The sequence below is a fragment of the Dipodomys spectabilis genome, unplaced genomic scaffold (genome assembly GCF_019054845.1).
Source record: "Dipodomys spectabilis isolate Male_0828 unplaced genomic scaffold, ASM1905484v1 ptg000205l, whole genome shotgun sequence".
Taxonomy (NCBI): domain Eukaryota; kingdom Metazoa; phylum Chordata; class Mammalia; order Rodentia; family Heteromyidae; genus Dipodomys; species Dipodomys spectabilis.
Window position 1 is genome coordinate 3,529,511 of NW_024870882.1, and position 8,812 is coordinate 3,538,322.

Here is an 8,812-nt window from a genome sequence, read left to right on the forward strand (position 1 = left end):
TTTGTTCGAAGGCACAACCTGAGATCTCTGTAACCACGGTGGAAGGGACTTCACATGGTGCTACTGGCTACAACTACTTCCCTTTAGGTGGATGGAAATGCTGCTTGGATCCACTGCTCCCACGCCAGACTGGCTGACCCCCTTTGCCCAGGACAGCCATGGGGAACATGGGAAGTCTCCAAGCATCCTACCCAACCACTCTGCGTTAACCTCAAGAAAAGAAAAATGAACTGATTGTTATTGGTATTGTTGTTTAATAGTATGGCTAAGGTCAGTTAGGGACCATACCCTTTCAAGATCAAGAGCTGTTGGAGTTTAGTTTGAGGCTGGAGCCACAAGATTTGTCTCAGGACCATAAGTCAAGGGGGGAGAATGAAGGGTTAAAATTTTGAGGCAGTTACCACTTGTTGCCTTTTTCTAGCAGAGCAACACATGGTGGTAATCCAAACACCTGGTTGGTTGTGTGCCTTTATAAACCCTGCAAATCTTTACCTTGGGGCTCTTCTCCTAGGTGATGGTGTGTTGGAGTGTATAACAAAGCCCGAGCTGCAGCCCATTTAAATAAAACCTTAAAACATCTGTGAAGTCTGACTCTCAGTGGTCTTTTTGGTGGGGGTCCTGCGACTGAGGTATATCAATGTTTCCATTTTTCTCTAGTACTCCTAGAGGTTTAGACTAAGGGTTTGTGTGGAGCGGCTCCTCCTGTAAATCCCTGAGGAAACCACTTGAAGCCTCCTCAGGAGAACGCCATTCAAGCCAGCAGAGCAGGAGAGTCTCTGAGACTATCTTCTCCAATAAACAACCAGAGAACCAGAAGTGGAGCAGTGGCCCAGAGGGTAGAACTCCAGCTTTGAGAGCAAAAATTGAGCAGGAGATATAATCCAGACCAGGCAGGAAAGCCTGGGAATTGCTTATGTCCAATTAACTACCAGCAGGTGGGAAGTGTAGCTGTGGTGGTGGTAGAGCCTCAGCCTTGAGCAAAAGCAGCTCAGGGACACATCAGGCCCTGAGTTTAAGCCCTGGGATGGCCACAAAATGTATCAGTGCTCTACCTACTCATGTGTGTATGTATATTACCTCCCATAGTGCAAACTCTGCTTTTACTTACTGGTTTATTTTTCAGATATGCTAGTTGTGAATACTGCATCATTCTCTTCATTTCAGGCCCATTGCTTTTCTCTTCCAGGGTTCTAGGCCTGTGCCTTTATATGATGCACACTGAAGCTCTCAGCAGCCTTTATGTATATTTTATTATGAGGGCAATGCAGAACAATCACAAATCAGACAGAGGAAGAGAAGATCAGGATTCTTAGAAGTAACCAGTATTCAGAAAATTAAACTTGAGAACATAAAATGGTAGCATACTTATGTAAAAACTACCATTAAAAAAATGAAGGGGATGGGAATATGGATTAATGAGGGAGTGCTTGCCTAGCATGCAGCACCCGTACACAGACAAAGCCAGAATATGTGCTGTGGCTCAAGTAGCAGAGTGCTAGAGACAGTGCCCAGGCCTTGAGTTCAATCCAACAACTGGCAAAGAGATAGCTACCTAGGTAGGAAGTTTGGTAGATAGATCGAAAGAAAGAAATAGAAATACAGATACAGATAGAGAGAGAGAGAGAGAGAGAGTAAGAGAGAGAAAGAAAGAAAGAAAGAAAGAAAGAAAGAAAGAAAGAAAGAAAGAAAGGAAGGAAGGAAGGAAGGAAGGAAGGAAGGAAGGAAGGAAGGAAGGAAGGAAGGAAGGAAGGAAGGAAGGAAGGAAGGAAGGAAGGAAGGAAGGAAGGAAGGAAAAGAAAGAAAGAAGGAAAGAAAGAAAAAAAGAAAGAAAAAAAGAAAGAAAGAAAGTTGATAGATGAATCTGTTTTTGATATCAGAAGGAAAGAAGGGAACATTCCCACTCATGAATCTTTCTGCAGTGTGCCAGGACACTAGCATCGCCTCCACACAAATGCAGAGCAGGGTGACTGTCTCTGTCCCACTTTTCAGGCAGCCAAGAGCCCCAGAGTCAAGAGGGCAGAGCCAGGATCTAACTCAGGTGCTTGGAGACAGAAGAGAAATGGCCCTGCCCCTTCTTGGACTGGGGATTTGCATTAATGATGTGGAGAATGAAGTAAGGAGAATGTACTGGCAGAGATAGAAGGGCTTTCAAACCTGACAAATGGAGAGTCAAAAACCCACTCCCTAAGTCCAGAGAACAGGGTTTTTCTACTCTGTTCCTCCCCTCCCCCCACTAAACCGGCTCTCTGCTGGTAACTTAAAGATAGCCCGAGTCTCCCTTCACCTGAGGGAGGAAGGTTAGTCATTGTTTGAAGAAGCTGAGAAAAGCCTGACCCTGGTGTAACTCTAACAAATGTTTCAGGTTTCCCCCATTGCTGGCTGTGCCTGGAATGAATGAAGTGGTTTTGCAGCTCACTTCCCTGTTGAGTGTGTACATTCTGCCTCCTAATTCTGCAGGCCTAGTTCTATGTACCTAGCCTGGCTTTTGAAACAGTTTGCTGTCCTTCAAATATAGTGTTACACTGGAGTTCTTCCTGCTAACAGAGCTGGGCTTGGATCCTGCGAACTTCATTTGAACCCCGATTGGGTCAATAATATTTCTTTCCTTCTTCTGTAGATCAAGAACTCCAAGAACATTTAGAGTGCAAGTAACTTCTCATCACCAAGGGAAACACAGGAATTTCTTAGGCATCTGACCTTTCAGAACAGGAAGTCAGAATGTCCTAGACTTCCCTGCCTTGGCGGGTTTCACCCTGTGATAGAGACCTCAGACTCCTGAGCTAGGGTGATGGGCGTGAGCTATTGGATCTCTGCTAGGGTCAGAACTGTAATGACATTGACATTGCTTATCACAAAGGGCTTGGGGAGCATATTAAGCCTTTCAACAATGTGCCTTTCAGAACCCTGTAGGACCCACGTTTATAATGCTAGAATCTGAGAGGCTGGGCTTATGGATGTGCTACACTTGAACCTTGAGGTCTGACTCCAATTCTGGTGTACATCAGCATTCATGTTCCAAAAAATATTCTCATAAATAGCAAATAGGAAAATTACTTTGATTAACCCTCACTCTTTTTCCAGTTGTGTGTTTCAAACTGAAGCCTGGGCGCTGTCCCTGAGCCCTTCAGCTCAAGGTAAACACTCTACCTCTTGACCCACATGGGGTTTTTTGATGGTTCATTGGAGGTAAGAGTCTAACAGGCTTTCCTTCCCTAGGCTGTCTTCAAACTGGTATCTTAAGATCGCAGACTCCTGACAAAGTAGGTTTCCAGAGCCACTGGAATCTGGCATATTGTTTTTGCCAGACCTGGGGCTTGAACTTAGGGCCTGAGTACTGTCTTTGAGCTTCTTTTTCTCAAGGCTAGCACTCTACCACTTGAGCCACACCACAGCTGCTGGCTTTTTCTGAGTATTTTGCAATGAGGATTCAAACCCTGGCATTGGATTCAAACCCTGGCATTCATGCATGCTGAGCAAGCTCTCTACCACTAAGCCACATTTCCAGCCCCAACCTTACGATTTTATCCCTCACCTTGCCTATCCACAAGAAAAAGCTTCTGAGTATAAATCATCAAAACAAATCCCTATAGGAAGTTGTCCAAAGATAAATAAGACAACGCTCATACTGGGGACAGACGCTAACCATGTAATGATTTGACAAATGCCTCCATTTAATTATGTATCATGTTTCAACACTTAAGTATTAATGAAAATGAGTCAATGTACTGAATTATTGTGTATAATTTTATAATATATGTACACAACATAATAACTATCATGTGTATAACAATACTAAATACAATAAACAATAAAATGTATAAAATAAAAATTAAATACAAAGTCAATAATAATAATCATAATATGAAAAAAGCATGCATATGTACCTATATATCTTCTATTACACATGTATACAAATATTTTTTCTATTGCAGGGCCTTAATTCAGGCCCTGGGAACTCTAGCTTGAAAATCTTTTCCTCAAGGACAGGGAGCTTAGCCTTCACCCAAGGTGCAAAAGAGTTACTTGGAAAGTGAGCTCAAATCCCAGCAATGGCAGAAATACGGCTCCAGTTCCAAGACAGTGACTTAATATTTGTAACAGAAACAGTTATGTTTATTCAGTTCCATACTGAACACTGAAAAAAATCAGTGTAGAATTTTGTACAGCTATGCAGACATCCATCCCTTACCCCCAAAGTGCTTCTTGAGCACTACATAATTTTTTGTATGTTTTTAATTTTAAAAATGTTGTACAGAGGGGTCACAGTTACATGAGCAAAGTAATGAGTACATTTCCTATTGAGCATTGTTGCCTCCTTGTTTGTTTTTCCCTTACCATCCCTTCCCTACCATCTTCACAACTAACTTTCCTGCTGAGGTCTGTGACTTTATTTATTTTTGGCTTGGCATGGGCTTTGAACTCAAGTAACGGCAACTCTGCACCTTCTGTCACATGAACTCAAGTGACGGCAACTCTGCACCTTCTGTCACATTGCTACAGATTCATCAAGACTCTGAGTTCAAGTCCCAGGCTAGGAAAGAAAACTGGCAAAAAATCCAAACCAAGGAGCTTTAGTATTTCAATTTAGTTAGTTAATTAATGAATTAATTAGTTCATTAATTTTGCCAACCACAGGGCTTGTACTCAGGTCATGGCAACTCTGACTCAGCCTCACTCTCCCTAGGCTGGGGTGCACCCTCAGGTCCCAAAGCTGATCCTGAGACTCTAGGTCCAGAGGGCTTGCAGGAAGAAAAAAAAGCAGAACAGCACAAAAAGTGGGGAGCTGTAGAAGGCTCATGATTTTCCAATTTTGTCTTTGCATGGTGACCATCCTGGGTCTGAATGACATGGTTTCAAAGTGGACCTGGCCTGCCATTGATGATGGCTGGCAGGCTATCAGGGAAGCCATAAGCCAACATGTCAGCATAGGCCCTGGGTTCAGATCCTAATCCTTACACTTACCAATGGCAGGAGATCACAAGAGATTCGTTCCTATGCATAATAATAAAGATTGAAACAGTAGTTCATGCATTTGTCTAGTCTAAAATTGTATGCAATAATCCTAGAATGCTGATTGATCTTAATTAATAGTTTATTAAGCATGAAAAGAATAATATTGTTTCAATGGAGATATAATTAATACCTAAGAGTTGGTAGGAACGTAGTAGATATCATTCAGTCATAGATAGACAGCTCTGGAATTCTTTAACAATATATATTTATTTGTATACCACCCTCTGCCTATCCATGTATTGCTGTTTTGGCCAAACTTGGGGCTTGATCTCAGTGCCTGGGAACCACATGACAGCTTAATTGGCTAGAGGCTTCTGTGCTCACACTCACCCAATCATGAATTGGGCCTGCTAGGCCCTGAGTTCAGATACCAGCACTGCCAAAAATTTAATTTTTGAGTAAGAATCCGAGTATGACACAAATTTTCCTTTTCTGGGAGAGTCCAGGGTGGAAGGCATGATAGAGAACACATCTACAAATCTAAATGGTATGTGATAGGATGTAAACAATGTAATAAATGGTATAGGTGTCATCAAAATCAATAAAATAAATCGTAAATAAATGAATAAAAAAAGAAATAAAATTAATAACCACACTGAACGTGATATGGACTGAACATCTGTATGGAAGTGTAAATCCTACCACACCAAACACGGTATCTACTGAACATCTGTATGGAAGTATAAATCCTGTCTTTAAAATGTATACAAGCAGTATGTTTTCCATGCCTGAGGCTTGAATTCAGCCCACCCCAATGAGAAAGCAATGGTGGGAAATCCTGAGATACTGGTTTCCGGACCAGGAAAATCATGGAATGTGATCGATCTCATCGAATGTGTAATTCATGCATGATGTGACTAGGAAGTGATAGACAAGACTCATGGGGTTTCGCTTATTTGTAAAGCAGTGTTGATTAAGCATGACAATAATCATCACAGTCATGAAATGAAGGAATCTGGAAAGATCCAAGAATCAGTAGACACATGGTAGATTGGATTCCATCACAGGTTATCATCTCTCCTACTCTATACAAATGTGTACTTATTTGCATACTACCTTCAACTTATGAATGGATGACTGCTGTGTGCACCCCCAACCCCACCTGGGGGTCCATCTCAGGTCCTGGGAACGGCCTTACTCCTTAGTGGCTCAGAGGCTGGTGTGCTCACATGGACCCATTCGTCAATTGGGTCTGCTGGTCCCCAAGTTCAGATCCCAGCAGTGCCAAAAGATTGATCTTGAATTCAGAAGCCAATTGTTGCACCTGTGTTCCTTTCCTGTGCAAGTCCTGGGTCTCAACTAGGATGAAGAATGCATGGGCCACCCTGTGGCCATGGGAATCGGTTGTTATCATGTGAGCCCAGTTATACCTGTCATCATATACTGAAGAAAATACACAATACATCCATGAATAGCATACAAAATAAAATAACTACACTAAATGCACAATGCAGTCCACACACGGATTTGAATATATATCCCATGTTTAAATGATTCATTCAGGACAATTGCAGCCTCCCTGGTGCTCGATCTTTGTTCCTGGGAACCGACCAGCTCCTTAGTGGCTCACAGTCTGGTTTGATCACCTGGACCCATTGGGCAGTTGGGCCTCCTAGGCCCAAATTCAAATACCAGCGCTGCCAAAATTCACCCTGATGTGAGAAGCCAGTCATTGCAGCAGTTTTCCTGTGCTATGCAAGTCCTGGGTCTCAGCTAGGATGGAAATGCATAGGCAACTCTATACTCATGGGAATAGGTTGTCATGCAGGTCACCACAGTTATATCTGTCATCCTACAATAAAGAAAATAAAAAATACATCAATGAATAAGACACAAAATAAAGAGAATGACTACACCGAATGCAAGATGCTGCCCATCCATATATGGAAATATAGATCCTCTGTTTAAATGATGAATTTATGACCATATTGGCCCCCACCAGGGCTTCATCTCAGGTCCTGGGAATGGCCTACCTCCTTAGTTGCTCACAGGCTGGTGTGTTCACCATGACCAATTCGCCAATTGGGCCTGCTAGGGCTAGAGTTCAAATCCCAGCACTGCCAAAAGATTCACCTTGATTTGAGAAGCCAATCGATCCACCTGTTTTCCTGTCCTGTGAAAATCCTGGGTCTCAGCAGGGATGGAGAATTCTATATAGACAACTCTATAGCCATTCAAATAGGTTGTTATCCATGTCAGCATAGTTATATCTATCACCATACTCAATAAAATACACAATACATCCATGAATAAGACACAAAATAAAAAGAATAACTACACTGAATGCAAGATGCATACCAAACTTGTAGGTAAAGAGAGATCCAATGTTTAAAAAAGGCAGGCTTGTTATTTTGTCCAGTACTGGGGCTTCAAATCAGGTCCTGGACCAGGCCTGACATTCTAGTCTTCAAGGATGGTGAGATTTCCCTTCCCCCAAAGGTCAACAGAGCTACCCAGACCTCAGATCAAATCCCAGGACTGACAAAAGATTCATTCTGTTGTCAGAAGCCAGTCGTTGAACATGTTTTCCTCTCCTGTGAAAGTACCGTGCTTTCACTAGGATGTAGAATCCATTAGCAACCATATAATTATGGGAACAGGTTGTCATCCATGTCAGCACAGTTACACCTGTCACCATTCTCAGTAAAATACACAATAACTCCATGAATTAGACACAAATTTAGGAGAAGTGCACTGGATGCAAGATGCTGTCCACACATGTAGATAAATATAGATCCTGTATTTGAATTACGAATTTATGACTATCTGGACCTCCCTGGGACTCGATGTCAGTTCCTAGGAATGGCGTATCTCCTTCGTTGCTCACAGGCTGGTGTCCTCACCTTGACCATTTCCCCAATTGGGCCTGATAGAGTGTGAGTTCAAATCCCAACACTGCCGAAAAATGAATCCTGATGTGAGAAGCCCATCGATTCACCTGTTTTCCTGTTCTGTGAGAGTCCTGGGTCTCACCTTGGATGGAGAATGCATAGGAAACCGTATAGCCAGGGCAATAGGTTGTCTTCCATGTAAGCACTGTTATATCTGTTACGTTACTCAGTAAAATACAGCATACTTACATAAGACAGAAAATAAGGAGAAAAATTACTCCAAAGGCAAGATGCTGTCCACACATATATGTAAATATTGATCCTATGTTTAATTATTAATTTATGACTATCATAGCCCACCCTGGGCATCCATGTCAGTTGCTGGGAATGGCCTAACTCCTTAAACTATTCACCAATTGGTCCTGCTAGGCCCTGAGTTCAGATCCCAGAACTACCAATAATTGGATCATGCAGTAAGAAGCCAAGTGTGAAACTTTTTTCCTTTTCTCTGAGAGTCCTTGGTGTCTGGCATGATGGAGAACACGTCTACAAATTTAGATTCCATGTGATAGGATGTCATCAATGTAATAAAGGGAATGGGAGTCATCATAGTAAAATCAACGGTAAATAAATGAATAAAACAAAAAATACAAGGAACAACCACACCAAACGTGTATGGACTGAACATCCATAGGTAAGTACAAATTCTGTATTTACAATGTATATAAATAGTATGTTTTCCAAGGCTGGGGCTTGAATTTTGGCTTAGATTACAGGCCTGACTTTTTTATCTTCAAGTACGGTGAGCTTCCGCTTCTTCCACAGTGCTGCAGATTCACCTAGACTCTGCGTTCAAATCCAAAGCCTGCCAGAAAAAACGGGGTGAATTGCAAGCCAGGGAGCTAATCTCTTTTAATTATTTTTTGCTCAGCAGGGGGCTTGAACTCAGGTTGTGGTAATTCTGCCTC